At 39.9% G+C, this 22,131-nt stretch overlaps 1 protein-coding gene across 5 annotated transcripts in view; it reads right to left on the bottom strand.

Annotated features, from left to right (window-relative positions):
- The window catches only part of ZFY (zinc finger protein Y-linked), a 50,634-nt gene extending 32,611 nt beyond the window's left edge, over positions 1–18,023 (bottom strand). For 3 of the 5 annotated variants that reach the window (XM_030926312.1, XM_030926314.1, XM_030926316.1), the window contains exon 1: positions 17,325–18,023. The gene's annotated coding sequence lies outside the window, so the exon portion shown is untranslated. The remainder of the gene's footprint in view (positions 1–17,324) is intronic. The other 2 variants (XM_030926313.1, XM_030926315.1) reach the window with 1 other exon arrangement.
- Between the last annotated feature and the right edge of the window lie 4,108 nt (positions 18,024–22,131).

Raw genomic sequence — 22,131 nt, 5'->3', positions numbered from 1 at the left:
TAAGCACTACACACTTAAATTTTTTGGCCAGCTTGGGTGTGCCGTGGCTCACCCCAGTAATCCGAGCATTCTGGGAGGCTGAGGCAGGTGGATGCTTGAATCCAGGAATTTAAAACCAGCCTGGACAATATGTTGAAATCTTTATATCTTTTAAATCTTTTATATCTTTACAAAAGATATAAAAATTAGCCAATCATGAAGTGGGTACGTGTGGTCAGTTACCTGGGGGGGTTGAGGTGGGAGAACTGCTTGATGAGCCATAATCTTGTCACTGTACTCTAGCCTGGGCAACAGAACTAGATTGTCTCAAAAAAAGGAAAAAAAAAAAAAAAAAAATGTGGCTGCGTATTGTGGCTCACACTTGAAATAGCAAAGGCAAGAGGATTGCTTGAGGCCAGGAGTTCGAGGCCAGGAGTTCAATACCAACTTGGGCAACACAGTGAAACTCTTTCTCTACTTAAAAAAAAATTAGCTGGTTGTGGTAGCATGCCCCTGTAGTCCCAGCCACCAATGAGGATGAGGAAAGAGGATTGCTTGAGCCTTGCAGTTTGAGCTTTCAGAAAGCTATGACTCGGTTGCTGCAATCCAGCCTATGACTAAGACCGTGTTTCAAAAAAAAAAAAAAAAAAAAAAAAAGGTAGTAACTTGACCCCCTTACTGAAAAAAAAAAAATTTATATCCAATGTGTTTTTTTCTGCTTGCGCATTTCATACATCTTTCTATCAAGTTTTATCTCACTGATGTAATGTTCTATGTGTTTATATTGTTACGTGATCTACTGTTATACTTTTATCTGTCATATGCTTAAATTTTTTAAGCAACCCCATCAGATTTTGATTGGAACTGCATCAGTCTATACTGATCAATTTGAGAAGAAATAGTACATTTAAAATATTAACTCTTCTACTCCATATCTACTCTTTAATTTAGTTTCTCTTAGATTTAATATAAGAATTTATGAGAAAGATCTTAGATTGTTTCATTACATTTACTTCAAAGCATTGGATGTTAGCCTGCTACAGCCTTCTTTAATAAAGTCAGAAATAAAAGTTGAATGTTAGTCTTTTTAACTTGTATCCATGTTTGTTTTAATTTATTCCAGCTTCATCCATTTTTAAAAGGTATCATAATTTCTTAGATGCAAAAATCTGTTAAGCCGTTTGTATAAACTGTCTCATTTAATTCACCGTAATCACCGTAAATAGTAGATATGACCAAGCCTATTTTCCAATTAAGGAAATTGAAGCTTAAAATGCTAAGAAGCCTGCTCAAGGATACGTTGTAGCAAAAGAAGATCTTTCATCTAAGGTGTCAAACCACCAAGTCTATTGTTTGTCTCATTACTCTGTATCATAATCTGGGACTTCATTCCATTTTATTCCTTATATAAATTTCAACTACTTATTTTTTAATCTTTTAATTCCCCATTCTCTAGTTTCAGTTGTTTCGTAATATCTTCATTTAGTCTACTTTAAGCTATCTGAATGTTCCTTATCTTAAGTCTCAAGAGTTTTATGGTTGGAGAGGAAAACAAAAGTTCTAAGAATGAACATATTTAGCATGTCAGTATTCTCTAAAGTAGTATTTGCACACATTTAGGAAACAGATGTAAAAAGACAAAAATCAAAACTTTTGTTTTTATATATTTTTAAATTTCATCCTTTAAATGTGTACATTGTATGTTTAAAAATAAGTAATAGTTTAACAAAATAGGTGAATAAGAAAAACTGGAGATTACTCAACTAAAAAATGCAAACACTCCTCCCTTTATAAATTTTAACTGCTTCCTACTGAACACACATTGTCTTTGTTAATCAGTCTGAATGATAAATACAGTAACATAACGACAATACAAAATAAAAACAAAGCAATTATGTTGTAAGATGAAAAACGTAAATCCTACAATTATATGTATAAAAAAAGTGGTGAAAGTGAAAAAAAAATGTTCAATCACAGTCATAGCCATTGGCTTAAATACAGATCTCTCTTCGTAACTGTAGAAAGAAATTATAACTGTAGAAAGAAAAACACCACTGTAAGCATGGAAGTTATTTTTTTCCAAAGGAGAATTATGTGAATATCAAGATTTGCAACAGCTCTTAGAAAACTGAAAAAGTCCTTGAACATATTATCTTTATTATCACACAGTAAATACCATTACTGTACTTCCACACAATTCTGTCATCCAAAACTGAATCCACTATTTAATTCATTCTGTTCATTCACATAATTAGTACACATGATTACAATTAAATCTGATTTTTGAAAGATGAAACAAAATCATAATTTTTATTTCATCTATAAAAATAAAATCTCAAGATATTTTGCACCACATTATAGAACTTTTATCCTGATTTTCCATAGTCCAACTTTCTTCTGTATCTACATACTCAGAAAACATAAATATGGTATGTTATACACATTTCTTTGATATCATTATAACGATTTTAACTTCTATTTAGCTTTCCTCAAATTTTTTTTTTTTTTTTTTTTTTTTTTTGAGACAGAGTTTCACTCTTTTTGCCCAGGCTGAAGTGCACTGGTGCTGTGCAATCTTGGTTTCCCAGGTTCCAAACAATTCTCTTGCCTCAGCCTCCCGAGTAGCGGGGATTACATAAGCCTGCCACCAAGACCAGCTAATTTTTTTGTTTTTTTGCTTATTTTTTTTTTCAGTAGAGATGGCATTTCACCATGTTTGGCCATGCTGGTTTCGAACTCAGGTTTCAGGTGATCCACCTATCTCAGCCTCCCAAAGTGTTAGCATTACAGGCATGAGCCACCATGCCCGGCCCAAATATTTTTAATTTAATATACCCTATTTATCTTAAAAATTCTTCTTTTTTTTTTTTTCTTATCTGCCACTCCACTCAACCAATCTTTTTATGATAAAGCAAATTTTAAACTTCCTTTTTTTCCTGGCCACCAAACCCTATCTTCAAATAGAAGTTTAAATACAAAATAAACACACTGATTATCTTTCTACTGCCTGAAATCAAGTAACTGGGTTTAACATTAAAACAAAATAACTGAAAAGACATAAGTAGAAACAATTTATTTATAAGCTGTTGTTTAAAAAGATGGTGAGATGAAATCATTCAATACAATAAAAAGCCAGAAAGGAGATGGGAACTCACATGAAATACTGGCAAACAGACAACATAAAATACAATAGAAAGAGATTTAAAAAGATGTCCTAAGGCCGGGCGCGGTGGCTCAAGCTTGTAATTCCAGCATTTGGGAGGCCGCGACGGGCGGAGCACGAGGTCAGGAGATCGAGACCATCCTGGCTAAGACGGTGAAACCCCGCCTCTACTAAAACAATACAAAAAACTAGCCGGGCGAGGTGGGAGGCGCCTGTAGTCCCAACTGCTAGGGAGGCTGAGGCAGGAGAATGGCGTAAACCCGGGAGGCGGAGCTTGCAGTGAGCTGAGATCCGGCCACTGCACTCCAGCCTGGGCAACAGAGCGAGACTCCTTCTCAAAAAAAAAAAAAAAAAAAAAAGATGTCCTAAATAGGAGATTAAACTCACTCAATGGGTTATGTTTAAAATACTCCTTGTGGTTCATGTCTATAATATCAGCACTTTGGGAGGCCAAGGTGGTTGGACTGCTTGAGCCCAGGAGTTCAAGACCAGCCTGGGCAACATAGTGAGATCCCATCTATTAAAAAAAAAAAAATTCCTCCTTGCATACCCTTGTTAACAGGAGATTAAAATTAAAACCACTGCAAACTCTTTAGTTTTTAAAAAATTATATGATTTGTATGAGGGAGAAAAACAATTGTTTTAAAAAGGCACATTAACAAAAAACAAAAAAAGCCAGAAATAAAACAAAATTTCAGACCAGAATCATCATCAGCATTGAAATACATCATGTCTTAATGTTAAAAGGAAAATAGTGACATAATATGTAATAGTCCTAAACACAGGCACCTTACAATACAGCCCAATAAATAAATACATACATTTGAAAACACAGGGAAAAACTTAAATAATTCAGGGGTAATGAGAAAAACGTCTATAGAGGCCAGGTCCTGTGGCTCACGCCTCTAATCCCAGCACTTTGGGAAGCTAATGTGGGAGGATCACTTGAGGTCAGGTGTTTGAGACCAGCCTACCCAACATGGTCCTGGCCAATATGGTTAAATCTTGTTATCTACTAAAAACACACACACAAAAGATTAGCCAGGTGTGACGGCATGCAGCTACTTGGGAGGCTCAGGTACGAGAAATCCTTGGACCTGGGAGGCACAGGTTGCAGTAAGCCGACATCGTACTACTCCCTCCAGCCCGGGCAATAGAGTGAAATGCTGAGTCAAAAGAGGGGAGGACAGGGGAGCAACTTTAATTGCATATACTGTAAAAAGTGAAATTAAATATAAATGTGCTAAGCCTCCTACATATGCACACACAGAAAACTGGAAGAAAAAAAAAAAGACACAATAAACTCAAGCAAAAGGGAACGAAAGATACGGACAGAAAGCATCAACAAAAAAATTCGTTAAAAAATATAATCAAATTCCTATCTGGCAAGGAAAAATGGCAAAATGTAAAAAGGTTATCAGAAAAAAAGAAGCAAACTGACAGAATTATACATGTTTTGTAAGTCATAAGATAAAACTATAAATATTTATATCCTATTTATAAACATATTTATAGGGCATTAAAAATTCTGTGTAAGCAACAAGACCATACTCAACAAAAGCCAAAGACTTATCACCATGAAAGAAACTTTCAATAAATCCAATGTCAAAAAAATATTAATGGCCAGGCGCAGTGGCTCACACCTCCAGCATTTCAGGAGGCCAAGGCGGACAGATCATCTGAGGTTGTGAGGTCGAGACCAGCGTGACCAACATGGAGAAACTCCGTGTCTACTAAAAATACAAAATTAGCTGGGCATTGTGGTACATGCCTGTAATCCTGGCTACTCAGGAGGCTGAGGCAGGAGAATCACTTGAACCTGGGAGGTGGAGGTTGCAGCGAGCCAAGATTGCACCACAGACTGCAGCCTGGGCAAGAGTGAGACTCCATCTCACAAAAACAAAAACAAAACAAAACAAAAAATTCATAAAAAGACTCCAAGTACAAGTAAATATACAAAGAAAGTCTATCTAACTTCAAAGAAACAACGAATCCCTTTTTAATAGGCAACCTGTGTCCAGAAAGAGAGAAACCCTCATTACCTGAGTTTAACACAACCTTATCAAACTCTGAAAAAAAAAATTACAGGAGTGTAATTTTGTTTCTATTCTATTAGCATCTATGAGACTGTGCAGATATGAAGATAGGACTACAATAAGGCTATGTAAATATTAAACATCCAGGTGATTCAAAGAATGTTTAAAGTTAGAAACGCTGTTAATGCAATTAAGCACATTAAAAAATTAAAGGGGAAAATCAACAGATGTAACCAAACATCTTAAAAATTCAACTTCTCCTTTTTATTTAAAAAAAAAAACAACTCTCAAATTGTGAATGGAAGGAAGCTTAAAGAATATCTTCCCAAGAAAACATTCCAACATCAGTATTTAAGGATAAAACACTGGAAGCACTTCTTTTAAAGAATCTAGACCACTGGAAAAGAAATCTAACATCACTATTCACAGACAACATAATTATACAAAAAATGCAAAAAAATCATTATTACTGCTGATTCTTACTATGTCTACATGCTCACAATTGTAGGATGAACCTTTATATATCACTAAGGAAAAACATTGCCAAGTAAATTGATATACTGGAGTTCGTTCAGATTTATTCACACAGTTTTTAAAAATCATACACCACTCTTATGCATACATAGAAAGAAAAGTAACATCCAAAGGAAATTGGCTCAGGGTATTGATAAAGTTTCTTTGAATTCAGTGCTACTCTCACTCACTTGTCTATTCACTTCTCTTCAAAGTCCTTATCTTTCTAACTAATAGAGTCATCTTCATAACAATAGTGCTGATGATGAAGCGTACTAAATTATCATCTCTGGAATAATCTTTCAAGTCAAAGACATCTACTTTGCAAGTTTTGATGCCTGCATTTTACTATTTGACAAAAGTCTGCTTTATCTTTTCCCCTGAACTGAACCACACCAATATATGGTAAGAAGTTGCTCTCCAAAATTAGAAAATATGTAATAAATATTTTACAACATATTTATACTCAACATATGACAATTAACCTCTGACTGAACCAAGGACCAATCAAACCTGCTTCTGGCTGTTTCCTTCGGCCAGGCACAGTGGCTCATGCCTGTAATTCCAGCACTTTGGGAGGCGGAGACAGGTAGATCACGAGGTCTGGTGTTCGAAACCAGCCTGGTGAAACCCTGTCTCTACTAAAAATATATAAAATACATATAATTAGCCAGGTGTGGTGGTGCACGCCTGCAATCCTAGCCACTCAGGAAGCTGATGCAGAAGAACTGCTTGAATCCAGGAGGCAGACGTTGCAGTGAGCTGAGATCACACCACTGTACTCCAGCCTGGGCGACAGAGCGAGACTCCTCTAAATAAATAAACAACTAAATAAAAATTTGCTTCAATATATCCAAAGGAAATTTATCTTATTTACAGTTACACTGTTTGGCATATGTCAGCAATGTGATCAGTGCCAAAAATGGATGCAATTCATTTGGAGTGATGACAAAATGAACAACTTATAAATTGGAAAACTGATAATAGGACTCTATTCATGGTAAAATACATTCTGATTTTAGAAGTGCTATGAAGATTTATACATCTCAAAATCTATGAAATATGATCATATGATTTTCAGCAACATTGCTGAAAGTCAGTAAGATTTACATTATAAATTACAACAACTGCTAACTAAGTACATCTTTTTGAAACTGTTATTCATAATGGCAACAAAAGTTACACAACCTCTTGACATCTTGGTATAGTTATCCAAAATTTTCCAAGATCTCTATAAAAACCAATACTATATATTGTAGGTATAGTATGTTAGTACAACCCCAATGGAAATCAGTAAAAAGATTTCCCAAAGAACTATGTTTATCACAGTTATTCACCATAGCGAAGATATAGAAACAAACTATGTGTCTATCAATGAATGAATGGAGAAAGAAAATGTGGCACAGCTGGTGGTCATGACTCAGGTCTGTAATCTCAAGAATTTTGCACGCTGAGACAGGAGGATCACCTGGGCCCAAGAGTTCAAGACCAGCTTGGGTAACATACTGAAACCCTGTCTCTACCAAAAAATAAATTTAAAAAAAAAAAAAAAGGAAAATTTACCTAGGAATGGTGGTGCACACCTGTAGCCGCAGCTACCGGGGAGGCTGAGGTGGAAGGATCATGTGAACCTGGGAAGTCAAGGCTGCAGTGAACCATGATCAGGCACTGCACTCCACCCCGGATGACAGGAGTGCGACCCTGTCTCAAAAAACAAAACAAACAAACAAACAAAAATAAATATACCTGGCACTAAAGCCTAGGTAACAGGAGTAAGGCCCTGTCTCAAAAAAAAAAAAAAAAAAAAAAAAAAAGGAAAGAAAAATTAGCCAGGCATGCTGGCTCACACCAGTAAACCCAACAATTTGGGAGGCCAAGGTGGGAAGATCGCTTCAGCTCAGGAGTTCAAGACCAGCCTGAGCAATATAGTGAGACCCCTATCTCTACAAAAAAAATACAAAAATTAGGCCCAGGCACAGTGGCTCATACCTGTAATTCCAGCACTTTGGGAGGCTGACACGGCCTGGTCATTTGAGGCCAAGAGTTCAAGACCAGCCTTGCCAACATGGTGAAAACTGGTCTCTACCAAAAATACAAAAATTAGCTGAGCATGGTGAGGTGCACCTGTAGTCCCAGCTATTTGGGAGGCTGAGGCATGAGAATTGTTTGAACCTAAGAGGGAGAGGTTGCAATGAGCTGAGATTGTGACACTGTACTCTAGCCTGGGTAAAAGTGAGACCCTGTCTCAAAAAAGAAAAAAAAAAAAAAATTAGCCAGTCATGATGAGTGTCCTACACTCCCTGCTACAAAGGAGGCTGAGGTGGGAGGATCACTTAAGTTCAGGAATTCAAGACCAGCCTGAGCAACATAGTGAAACCCCATCTCTACAAAAATATATAAAAATTATCTGGACATGGTGGTGTGCACTTGTACTCTAAGCTACACATGAGGCTGAGGTGGTAGGATCACTTGAACCCAGGAATTCAAGGCTGCAGTGAGCTATGATCATGCCACAGGACTCCAGACTGTGCAACACAGTGGGACTCTGTCTCAAAAAAACATACATATATAGTGGCATATATACACAACAGAATACGACTCAGCTATAAAAAGAAAAAGAAATCATGTCTTTTGCAGCAACATGGGTGGAACTGAAGGCTATTATCTTAAGTGAAATACAACAGGTACAGAAAAACAAATGCTGTATTATCTCGTAAGTGGGATCTAACTAATGTCTACACATGGACTTGACACTAGAGACTCAGAAGGGTCTTGTGAGTTGGGAGGGGGTCTTGTGGAAGGGAGTTGGATAATGAGAGGTAACTTAATGGGTATAGTGTATGTTACTTAGGAGATGGCTACTCTACCATCTCTATGTATGTAACAAATGTATCCAGGTATACACCATGCAATCTGTGTATGTAGTTGTACTCCATAAATTCACAAACACACACACATTTTGTGTATATATGGACAGTGGACTTAGATGGCTAAATTCAAAACCTACTCCAGCACTTAATCATATAATATATAAAATGTCACGGCCTATAGACTTTCTTATCAGAAATACGGTACAGAGCTGGGGAAGGTGGCTCACTCACACATGTAATCCTAGCACTTCGAAATGCAGAGATGGGAGGATCACTGGAACCTAGGAGTTCAAAGCCTGCCTGGGCAACACAGTGAGTCCCCATTTCCATAAAAAATAAAAAACTAGCTGGGTGTACATAGTGGTTTGCACCTGTAGCTCCAACTACTTGGGAGGCTGAAGTTAAGAGGATCACTTGAGCCCAGAAGTCCAAGGGTAAGCCATAATCATGCATCAGTGCACTCCAGCCTGGTAACAGAGAAGACCCTCTCTCAAATTTAAAAAAAAAAAAAAAAGGTATAAAATATTTTACCTCAGGGAGTGATAAATAGATTAAATGGGCTAATATATTTAGAAACCTCAAAAACAGTGCTAGTGGCCGGACGCGGTGGCCCACGCCTGTAATCCCACTTTCGGAGACCAAGGCAGGCGGATCACCTGAGGTCAGGAATTCAAGACCAGCCTGGCCAACATGGTAAAACCCCGTCTCTACTAAAAATACAAAAATTAGCCAGGCATGATGGCAGGTGCCTGTAATCCCAGCTACTTCAGAGACCAGGGCAGAAGAATCGTTTGAACCCAGAAGGCTGCAATGACCCGAAATCGGGCCACTGCACTCCAGCCTGGGTGACAAAGCGAGATTCCATCTCAAAAAAAAAAGAAAAAGAAAGAAAAGAACAGTGGTGGCACACAAGAAGTACTTATGATTAGGTACTAGATTCACCATGTGTGTTTCTTTGTGTATGTATGTATTCTATAAATGTGATATATATACAAAACTTAAAGTTTTACCATGAATTTTTTTTTTTTTTTTGAGATGGAGTCTCTCTGTCACCAAGACTGGAGTGCAATGACACGATTTCAGCTCACTGAAACCTCTCTGCATACCAGGCTCAAACAATTCTCATGCCTCAGCCTCTCCCATAGCTGAGATTACAGGCACCTGCCACCACATCTGGCTAATTTTTTTTTGTATTTTTAGCAGAGACTGTATTTTACCATGTTAGGCTGGTCTCAAACTCCAGACCTCTGGGGACCTGCCAGCCTCAGCCTTCCAAACTGCTGGCATTACAGGCGTGAGCCACTGTGCCCGGCCTATGAAAACTGAAAAACCCTAAAATGAGTAGAAGAAAAACAACTAAAACAATCAGGAGGCTGAGGATCACTTGAGCCTGGGAAGTGGAGACTGAAGTGAGTTTAGATAGGGCCACTACACTACAGCCCAGCTGACAGAGCAAGACTCCATCTCAATTTTTAAAAAAGAAAAGAAAGCTAAAACAATTCTAAATAAAATATACATATTAACATTTGATCATAAAGTCAGTTTTAAAACACAGCAAACAGAAGCAAATAAAACACTGAAAACAAAATAGGGAAACTAAAAATGCATAAATACTTAAAAGAATCTGATATACTACACAAATTGCATTACATATCAATGGAGAGAAAAGCTAAATGAAATAAATCCATACAAAAAAAGATAAATTGCAATCCAGTAAAAAATACAAAAGATATCCAGAAGGATTCATGCCCTATATATTTTTATAAAACACAAAACTTTAAATCAGTTTTAAAAACAAATAGAAGACAGCATCTTTATGCCCTATTTAATAGGAAAATTATTGCAGACACAAAAATTACAACCTATATATGAAAACACTAAAAAGATTACCTCAAAACTGCATCCTACTCAACAAAATATACCCAAAAGAACATTAAAAGAAGCCCCAAGCCAGGCATGGTGGCTCACACATGTAGTTCCAACAGTCTGGGAGGCCAAGGCAGGAAGACTGCTTCAGCCCAGGAGTTCAAGACCAGGCTGGACAACATGGCAAGACTGTGTCTATGAAAAATAAAAAAAAGTTAACCAGTGTGGTGGAGTGCACCCGGGCCCAGCTATTCAGGAGGCTAAGGCAAAGGGTTTGCTTGAACACACGAGGTCAAGGCTACAATGAGTTGTGACCACTCCACCACAATCCAGCATAGGAAACAGAGATACACACACACACACACACACACACACACACACACACACACACACACACAGAGTTTATATTGGGGGAGGGTGGGCAAGTGGGGAAGCTCAACCTCATTAGAAATATGACAAATGCAAAATTAAAACAACTGGATATTATTTCATCTCCAAAACCCTGAAAGAAATTAAACTGTCAACCTTTGGTGCCAGGTATGGTGGCTCACGGCTGTAAACCCAGCATTTTGTGAGGCCAAGACGGACAGATCACCTGAAGTCAAGAATTCGAGACCAGACTGGCCTGCATAACAAAACCCTGCTTCTACTAAATAAATAAATAAATAAATAAGCCAAGTGTGGTGGCACATGCCTGTAGTCCCAGCTATTCTGGAGGCTGATGTACAAGAATTGCTTGAATCCAGGAGGCAAAGGTTGCAGTGAGCCACGATTGCACCACTGCACTTCAGCCTGGGCAACAGCACAAGACTCCCTCTCAAAAAAAAAAAAAAAAAGGTAATGACATGGAGAAACACTCTGACAGAAAACTTAGTATCAACTAGATACAACCAATGTGGAAAGAATTTGGCAATTCCAGCACAGCTGCCAATGCACATGCACTTCAGATTACCAATTCCACTTAAACCCAAGAGAAGTTAATCATGTACAAAGATGTTCACAGCCACATCGTTTCAAAATTAGAAAAGACTGAAAACCTAATTGGTCCCAGTAATGAATAAACAGACCACAGTATATTTATAAACTAAAATAGGATATAAATTCAGATTAATGATTTCCCAAATTTGTTCACCTTAGGACTCCTTCACAATTAAAAAATTTGAGAGTTCTAAAAGAGCTTTTGTTTAAGCAGGTTTTATTATCAACATATACCATTTTAAAAGGTAGCGCCTACTAATTTTAGGAAAAGTTTGTTTGTTCCTTAAAACTAATAAACCATTAATATTAAGATAAATAACACTATCAAAAGGACTTTCCAACTTACAAATTTTTATGTTAATCTTTTTAATACCTGGCTTAAAACAAAACAGATGGATTCCTCTATCTGATTCTACATTCAACTTTCTGAAACATCTGAAACTCTTGAAAACTCTATGTGCACTACATTCCTAGGAATAATAAGAGTAAAAAAGGTAAATTACTTTTTGGTATTTTTTTAAAAATTGTTTTCCTCTCACAGACATCTGAAAAGGTGCCAAAGTTCCCTATGGGTTCCTAGACCAACTTGCTAACTAAAACATTAGATCCACAGATAACATGAAAGAAACTCAAAAGCTCACTGTTGAGTGATAAAAAATACACAAATGACACATACTCTATGATAACTTCCTAAAGTTATAACACATACGAGGAAACCAGTCTGGGGAAAAAGGAGCAGGATTGAGAAGCACTGAAGGCAGCTCTTTAAAATGACCTTCACAATTCCGTTTCTTTAAATTAAAAAAAAAAAAAAATGAAACAAGTTTGAAAGACTGTAACATTTGTTACAAACTGTTACAATAGATTTGTACTCACTTACTAAGGACAAAAGATTTTATAATTTACATGTTTAATATATTAACTGTTAATTTTTTTTTTTTTTTTTTTTTTTTTTTTTTTTTTTTTTGAGACGGAGTCTCGCTCTGTCGCCCGGGCTGGAGTGCAGTGGCCGGATCTCAGCTCACTGCAAGCTCCGCCTCCCGGGTTTACGCCATTCTCCTGCCTCAGCCTCCCGAGTAGCTGGGACTACAGGCGCCCGCCACCTCACCCGGCTAGTTTTTTGTATTTTTTAGTAGAGACGGGGTTTCACCATGTTAGCCAGGATGGTCTCGATCTTCTGACCTCGTGATCCGCCTGTCTCGGCCTCCCAAAGCGCTGGGATTACAGGCTTGAGCCACCGCGCCCGGCCTTAACTGTTAATTTTTTAAAGTCATTGACATAGATTCCTTTGTGCCTCTCCTAGATTCCTTTGTGCCTCTCCTAGATTAAAATTCCTCTTTCAATAAAGCAAAATTTGGTTAAAATCTAGTTACTCTCCTTTATTACATTTTATAGCTAAACAAGAGAGACATATTTATTAAAATACTGTCTTTAAAACAATTTAATAAGAAAAAGAATGGGCTGTCAGTCAAGGTAGATGGTGAAAGCAATGGTGGAAACATGTTCCTGAGAATCCTGTTTTCATCTGCTGCCTTCAAAAAATGAACACTGTATGCCTCAATACTTACACAATTCAAGAACACTATTTGGCTCCTTAATTTCAATTGGAGGGCCATTCAACTCCATATACATTTCTGCATTAAATTATTCAAATGATTTTTTTTGAAATAATGTTTATCAGCCAGATGATGCTGTTAGCGGAACAAATCAAGATAAGAAACTACCTACTATAATTAAGGGCTTCAAAAGTTAGGGATGAAAACAAAAGTATAAACCTACATTTAGAATACAATAGATTAAATGTTAATTAAAGATATCTCCACTGCTCTAAGCGACAAGCATGAAAGAAAGCCTGGTAAAACGATAGTGTCTGGAAAAGGAAGAAAGCAAAAAGGAATTATTTTAGGGACTCCAGGGCAAAAGAGGTTCAATGCACATTACTGGGCACCTACTATGTGCCAGATAAATTTGGTTTCAGCAATATTGAATATGGACTGTTAATAACAGGTCAGGATGGAGGTGTTCAGTAAGTAACTGTAAACGCTAGATGAGAAATTTGATGAGTGAGAATAAGAGACAGTGATGCCACGGAAGAAGTTTGGAGAAAACAAGTAATTAATCTCAAGTTAAATTCCACATTTAGGTTAGGAAAATGACCAGAGCAGGCAAAGAAAGCACAGAGAGTTTCTGAAATTGCAGTACACTTTCAGGTGACACACCAATTACCTGCTGTGGAACAGTTTCACACGTTGAAAAATACCAGATTTAGAAGTGGGAAGCATAGAAATAAAAGTACTTGTGAAACTAAAGAGAAGACAGATAAGATTTTTGTAAAATAAGCATACCTATGAATATTTATAGAAAGGGGCAGGCAGAGAGTAGGGAAAGGGTAAGCAGAGAAAATGAACTTTGAAAGCAGCACTTCTCCCAACAAAAGAAAGTGAAGGAAGAACTAAAGCAGAAGTATGAAATGAATGAGATCAAACATTTGCATCATATGATCATCTATCTTTCTCAATTCACTAACAAAATAACATGCTGGCATTGAAGAATTTAAGAATCTAAAAAAGTTTGCAATTGCCAGAATGCACAAAAGCAACAATTCAAAGCATAGCAATTAGTGACAATACAAATGTAAACAGAGTCAGTTATTTATATATATATATATGAGCACTGTATGCTTTTAAAAAAAAGGTTAAGGGGCATCTATTTGAAAATTACACATAAATTAAAAACTAACAACTCATTTATCCAAGATAATTGGCTAGCAGAAGTCCAGCACAGTGGTTCACACCTGTAATCCCAGAACTTTAGGAAGCCAAGGCGGGTGAATCATCTGAGGTCTGGAGGTCGAGACCAGCCTGGCCAACACGGTGAAACCCCATTTCTACTAAAACTACAAAAATTAAAAATTAGCTGGGTATGGTGGCACACACCTGTAGTTCCAGCTAATTCGAAGGCTGAGGCAGGAGAATCGCTTGAACCCAGAAGGCAGAGGTTGCAGTGAGCTGAGATAGCAACAATGCACTCGAGCCTGGGTGTCAGAACAAGACTGTCTCCAAAAAAAAAAAAAAAAAAAAAAAAAAACACAAAGGCTAACAGATCGTCAAGGTCTATTCTATAAGGCAAAAAAGTACTTTTTATACTTAACCATTTCCTTATAAATCCTTTAAAACCATGCACTTGCCTGTCTTCTTTTTGCACATCCATTGCTGACGTACTGGAACTTCTACAACTGCTGTACTGTACAAGATACTATTCTATCTTCTTTACAGCTCTTCGGTTGTCAAGATACAAAGCAACTACCTCTACAGTTTATGTTGGCCCTTAGCAAGTCAACAACTGGATTGCATTAAAAATTTGCTTTGACTGCGGGCGCGGTGGCTCACGCCTGTAATCCCAGTACTTCGGGAGACCGAGATGGGCGGATCACGACGTCAGCAGATTGAGACCATCCTGACTAACACGGTGAAACCCCGTTTCTACTAAACATACAAAAAAATTAGCCGGGGGTGGTGGCGGGCTCCTGTAGTCCCAGCTACTGGGGAGGCTGAGGCAGGAGAATGGCGTGAATCCGGGAGGCAGAGCTTGTACTGAGCCGAGATCGCGCCACTGCACCCCAGTCTGGGCGACAGAGCCATTCTCTGTCTCAAAAAAAAAATTTTTTTTTTTGCTTTGACTACCTCCTGCAATACACTGCCACACTTCTGTAAATCATCAATCTCCAGTTTCCTTCAGACTTCTTTGAATCATCAGCGCTCTGATAATGCTGCAGTCTGGGAAAACTAAAAACCTGCCTTTTATAAATTGTAAAAGTCTAGGAAACAAGTGCTGTACATTTTCTCTGAAACTACCGCATCTAGGACCCTCACATAAAAAGTGAACTGCCAATTTTAAAGCTTGCTCACCTGAAGACTACTTTCATCAGAGGATTACCTTCACCAAGAAGGGCAAAGTTTGCAACAGGCATCTGAAGGCTACTGCATTTCTGACAATTGGTTTTTTTTGTTGTTGTTGTTGTTGTTTTTGAGACAGAGTCTCGCTCTGTCGCCCAGACTGGAGTGCAGTGACGCGATCTCGGCTCACTGCAAGCTCTGCCTCCCGGGTTCACGCCATTCTCCTGCCTCAGCCTCCCAAGTAGCTGGGACTACAGGCGCCCGCCACCACGCCCTGCTAATTTTTTGTATTTTTAGTAGAGACGAGGGTTTCACCGTCTTAGCCAGGATGGTTTCGATCTCCTGACCTCGTGATCCCCCCGCCTCGGCCTCCCAAAGTGCTGGGATTACAGGCGTGAGTCACTGCACCCGGCCAAAAACCGGCTACATTCTTGATCATCTATCCGGTAACGGAAACACCTACCAATTTACTACTAGCTCTCAATGCTTCTCAACTTTGAAACTTTTCTAACAGCTACAGCCAGAGCTCAGCATAAACTCAGGTGTGCCACGAACGCATTTCAGAATCTACCTTTTACAGCCTAAATTTGTATCCCTTTCCTATCTATATTATACACTCCAGCCAAACCGTAAATATTTGCCGTTTTCTACAGACATTTCGTTCTTGTAACGACCTCTCCTACTCCTATCCTACCTAAGAAAATCCTACTCATCCCTCAGTAACCCTAGCTAAACCCCATCTACTTCAGGAATCCTTTCCCAATTTTGCAACGTGAAACCTCGCCTTCCTGTGAAATGCCCGCAGCAAACTTTTTGCAGTCACGTTCTGCATTAAGCGCCTTTTAAATCTTTCTTAGTACCTAGCACTGTCCAACGCTCCCGCTACTGTGCTCCAATTTGCCAGCAAAGTTGTACAAAATGCTAACAAAAGTCTTTTGAAGATGAAACTGTGTAAGAAATTTCAAATAAAATCTCAATGTCATCATGGGTATATGAACCTACAAGTAATGTATTAATTGTCCTTCAAAGAGAAAAATACCTCTTCTGCCTATTTTCCATCTCTTACTAAAAAAAAAAAGTATCCAGACTAAAAAGCTCGTTTAAATACAACTCATCAAAAGTTTTTCCACATAAATGGGAGAAGTCGCCTTGAAATTTTATTCCTCTGCCCTCGTGCTATATAATTTGTACTGTATTGTCTATCGAACGAGTGCCTAACAACTTTTTTAATAATAAATTCCACTTATATTTTTCAGATCCTCGAGGCGGCAATGATGGTTGCAAAATAAGCGCATGGGAGGTCCCCGAACAGCCACATAATGACTTTAATAAGGAGAAAATAAAATTTCCTGGAATTTATGTGCTCTCGTGAGCCCCGGTGCCCTAAGTGCCACCTGCCGACTCCAGTGCTATAGACTCTGAGAAAGACACAGAGGAGTGAGCGCTGCGACCCCGGCACCCGAACAGACGTCTGTGGTTATGTCAGCTAAAGCGTAGCCGACACTGCCTCCAGCCATGGACCGGCTGGGAGGAGAAGGCCGAGAGGTGGCGCTGCTGCAGGAGATGGAATGTAAGCGCGCGCATGGCGACAAAGGCAAAGGCCGCCAAGGGAACGAGCACGCCCCGTAGCGCAGACACGCCGTCGCGCCGGAATCTGGGCGGCCGCCGCCGCCGCCGCCCTTTTCCCCATCCCCAGCTCAAGGATCATAACGGAATTTTTTCCAGATACCGCCTTCAAAATGGCGGCTCCGCCTCCCGACAACACTTTCAACACACCCCAGCAGCAGGCGCCTACCATCCGCCATCTTGCCCCCGTCCCTCCTCCCCTTCGCGGACATTTACATAGCGAAAATAGGCCCAGCCGGCCTCCGGCCTTCACCTCACGCCTGCAGCCTTCCCCTCCTCGCCAGGCCTCGCCCCCGTGCCGCGCCTTGGGTCTGCAGTGGTTCGACCCCAGGTCCACCAACCGCCTTCCGGACAAACAGGCGACCTTTTCCCACCCCTGCCCGCTTACGTAGCGCACCTCCGCATCCTCTCAGGGCGGCCGAATTATCCCCAGGCCTAACTGCAGCCTCCTCGGGGCCTGTTCGGCGCCAAGCGCCACTCCGGCCGGCCTAGCGCGGGAGGGCGCCCTACGGGACGCCGACCAGGCCACGAGCAGATTATTGCGCGCACACTAGGCCCCGCGGCCGCGGGGGCACGCGGGACTCACCCGACGGACTTGCAGGCCGCGGGCGACAGCGGCGGGTGCTGCAGGCCGGCCTTTCTCTGGAGCACTGGGCCGGGCTCCGGCTGGTAGGGCGGGCGGAGGGAGGGAGGAGGGGCCGAGCTCGGAGCTGACAAAAAGCGGCCCAGCTCCCCGGCACGGGTCCGCCGTCAGCACGTCACGTCACCGCCCGGGAGAGAGACCCAGGAAAATGCGGGATAGTAGTTGGGCCCCCTCCGCCCGGTGGGCCTCCCGGGTCGCCGCCTGTCACGCCCCGAGACTGGGGAGTCCAGTGACCTCACTGCAGTGGGGTCTCCGGCAGCCGGAGTTTCCGTCACAACGTTCTTTTCCTCCGCGCTCCCGCCCGCCGTCACCACTACTCGCGCGCCACCGCCTCAGTCGGTGGCGTACAGGCAAGCGGCCCTGCACCGGGCCAGGCCACCCCCTGCCATCCCCGGTGGACCTCGGATTCGTAATCTCCCACACCCTGCCCCAGGCCTCCCCGAGACCTATTGCCTCTCGGCGCCAGTCCTAGCCAAGGCGACAGCTCTCATTGTTTGCATGTCCTTAGACCCCCCGCAACCAGTAAATGTGGTTTCTTTATTCCTAGGGTTGAGGAGGAAAGCAGATATAGAGCTACATATACAGACAGCATCACCCGCTGTCTCCTGCGTTCGATTTAAAAATTAAAAGAAAAAAGTAAATGGACTTACCAGTGTCAGTGTGCAGGCAAGAGGAGGGGAGGATTGTCGTAAATCAATTACTAAGCCATTTGAATTTTTTTATTTTAACGTAGGTATTTTGACCAAAGTTTGTAATGTCTAGTATACGTTCTCTATTGCAATGTCTCATCTTTTGGCATCCTTGAAATGTCAGTTTTGTGTAATTTTCTCATAGACGATGAATTATGCACATTCTTTAATAAGTGTAAACTAACAATTGGTTTGGGGATTGTTTTCTTACAAAATTATCCTCTTAAAGTTTAAAAAACCTTTAGAGACTGAGAGGAAAATGCATTTGATTAAACAGGTAGTACTGATGAACTCCAAAAGCGTGTATGTGTGTTTTCATTACTTTTTTATGCGCTCTAACTTCCTATTAAACTTGGGACCCAGACTGTGTTTGAAAGTTGCTACTAAAAAGTTAAATATGCCTATCGCAGTGGCTCACCTCTGAGCGCTTTGGGAGGCCAAGGCTGGAGTATCGCTTGAGGCCAGAAGATACAGGCCAACAGCTGTGATCAAGTCACTGCACTGCAGCCTGCGGGCCAGAGCCAGTAACCTCTAAATGTAGAGGCTAAGTATTTCAGTTTTCTAGCATACTTATTTTTAAAACTCATAGAAACCATCTTGTCCTTACCTTACACCTAAAAATCATAAAATGCTTTACAAAAGAAAAACCAATGGTACATAGTTGGTATAATGAGATTAGGGGCTGGGTAGCAATTCTCTTTTCAAACCATTGGTTTGACCTTTTTTCTCAAGTGGTTACATTTTATTTCAAAAATGATAAATGAGAGGCAGCTCACCCCTGTAATTCCAAAACACTTTGGAAGGCTGAGATAAAATCAGCTTGTGCTCAACTGAGAGTTGGAGACAAGCCTGGAAAACAGGGAGATCCATCTGTACAAAAAAAGCTGAAAAGAGCTGGATGTGTTGGTACACGCCTGTAGTCCCAGCTGTGGGGAGGCTTAAGCCCAGTTGGGCTATGATTGTGACACCACACTCCAGCCTTTATGACAGAGCAAGATCCTATATTTAAATAAATAAATGAATGTAAGTCTTGTTTGAGAAAATTTCATCAAGTTAAGACAATGTATTTTGTAGAAAGAAAAGTATTTTTACAATGTCTTTCAGTGAAGAACTAGCCTAATTTCATACATAATTAACGTAATTTCAAAATACTGATAAAGTTCAAGTTTTTAGAGATGGTACCTGGGTCTGCCACCCAGGCTGGAGTGCAGTAGCCGCTTCACAGTTCACTCCGCCTTGAACTCTCCAGTCCAGTGTAACAGCCATGGCCTCCCAAAGCACTGGGATTACAGCTGTAAATCAAGTATTTCCCAAAGGCCTTCATTTAATGCTATGATATGTCAAGAATGGGATCTCATGTCATCCATTCAACTGTAAGCAGCATGGTCAGAACACAAAAAACAAGGTAAACATTGTTAATACTTCTATGCTAATCAAAAATCCCATTATTATCAAAAATTACCAATATATAAAGCACTTCAGAAAGAACAGCTAAGGAATATAAAGGAAAAAAAGATGTTTCCTAATCTAAAAGATCAGAGGTAGTTTAGATAAAGTTTAAACAGCTTTTGACACTACTTTTCATTCATAATGTTAACTTTTGTTAAGAGACAAGGAAAGGATGGTCTAATGGTAGTTGTCATATAAGAAAAGTCTTTATTACAGTCCAAGAAAGATTATAAATGACTCCACAGCTGAAGTCAACTATATTACATCTTTTTATTTTCTCAGACACAACAGAGGGAAAATTTATGCAAGGACAATGATGAGATAATATTTCAGAAGTCCATTGTGAATACAAAATAACTGGCTGCAAAGCAAATAAGCATTTATTACTGATAAAATGTATCTGTTGTTCAGAGTTGCTGATGTGTCTCAGCTTTGAAAGTAACCAGCTCACAAAGATCAAGGTTTTAATAAAGTAGCTACAATTGCATAAGCAAGAGACAGTACAAGGTCTTTATGTCTTTTTCCAAAAGAAGATGAAGAAAAAAAATTAAATTTTTCTTTCCATTACTAAGAAGGAATTTACAAAAGAAAGATTATAGTAGTTTTTGAGAAAGCAGAGACACTTCAATAGTACAGAATTCATTCATATACCAAAATTTAAAAGCATGTTATCTAAAGTGTCTCAAAAAGCTTTATGGAACCAAAATTTAAAGACATTGTATCTAAAAAAATCTCAAAAAGTTTTATAGAACTAAGTGTATTAGGCTGCTATGGCGGCCATGAGAAAATACCACACTGAGTGGTTTTACCAACAGAAATTCATTTTTTCACAATTTCAGAAGCCCCAAGTCCAAGGTCAAAGTATTGACCGGTTTGATTTATTCCAAGGCCTTTCTACTTGACTTTTAGTGATGGCAGCCTTATCACTGTCTTCACCTGATCTTCACTCTGTGTCTATGTCTGACTCTCTTGTAAGGACCCTAGTATTGGATTAGAGATCACCCATATGACCTCATTTTACCTTAATTACCTCTCTGCAAATGCAGGCACAGTTGGAGGTACTTGGAGTTATAATTTGGGGAAGGACACATTTCAGCCCAGAATACCCTCTGGTCACTCAAATGCATCTTATTTCTCACATGCAAAATACATCATTACTAGGGTGTGTCAAAAAATGTGATCCAGTTTGAAGAGGCTTGTACTGACTAATAATGAATATCATAATAACACTTTATAGAAATGCACTTAACCATTCAGTGTATCCAAAATCATGAATCTACAATAACGTATTTCAAAAAATTACCACCTTTGAGGAATGGTACAGAACCAACACTTATGAGAAGAATTTCTGATTATGAAAAGAATAACATGTTTAGCTCATACAAATGGTTTTCCCAACCAAAAACAGTGATAGCAATTTTCTCTTTATCGATGTATTCCCTTTTTCAGTCTGTTTTCTTATCACATGTCATGTAGCCTCCAGAAAACTCCACTGTACACCTATAGAAAAATAAGAATGCAAAAGGCAGTATTTACAGTTATATGGAAATAGTTTTTTGTTGTTGTTCTGAGGAGTCTCGCTTTGCTGCCCAAGCTGGAGTGCAGTGGCGCTATCTCGGCTCACTGCCAGCTCCACTTCCCAGGTTCACTCCATTCTGCTGCCTCAGCCTCCCGAGTAGCTGGAACTACAGGTGCCTGCCACCACGCCCAGCCAATTTTTTTTGTAGTTTTAGTAGAGACAAGGTTTCACCGTGTTAGCCAGAATAGCCTTGATCTCCTTGTGATCCGCCCATCTCTGCTTCCCAAAGTGCTGGGATTACAGGCATTAGCCACCGCACCCAGCCTGGAAAGAGTTTTGAAATTCCCCTTGAAACGGTCTGGGGACCCTCAGACCAGACTCTGAGAAAGAATTTTTGAGTTAAAATGTAACAATAGTTGCACAGAGTGTCCTTGTTATAACATTTCCAGAGAATGCATAAATATGCCACTTTCATCCACCAAAATAACTAAAACAGAAATGAGGGATTTCATGTCAGATATTCAGAGTTCTTAGACATTGACAACAAAGAAGAGTCTGATCTTGGACAAGATTTGGGGCTGGCTGTGGTGCCTCATGCCTGTAATCTCAGCTCTTTGGGACAAGGGGGGTGGATCACAAGTTCAAGACTAGCCTGGCCAACATGGTGAAACCCTGTCTCTACTAAAAATATAAAAATTAGGTGTGGTGGTGCATGCCTGTAGTCTCAGCTAGTCGGGGGCTGAGGCAGAGAATTGCTATAACCCAGGAGGCAGAGATTGCAGTGAGCTGAGATTGTGCCATTGCATTCCAACCTGGGCAACAGAGTGAGACTCCTTTTCAAGAAAAAAGAAAAGAAAAGAAAAGAAACTGGTGAAGAGACAAAAATCAAAGCAGATTTGTTCAG

The sequence above is a fragment of the Rhinopithecus roxellana genome, chromosome 22 (assembly GCF_007565055.1).
Source record: "Rhinopithecus roxellana isolate Shanxi Qingling chromosome 22, ASM756505v1, whole genome shotgun sequence".
Lineage (NCBI taxonomy): Eukaryota > Metazoa > Chordata > Mammalia > Primates > Cercopithecidae > Rhinopithecus > Rhinopithecus roxellana.
The sequence above is the reverse complement of the archived record's forward strand: the minus strand, read 5'-3'. Positions and strand labels throughout refer to the sequence as shown.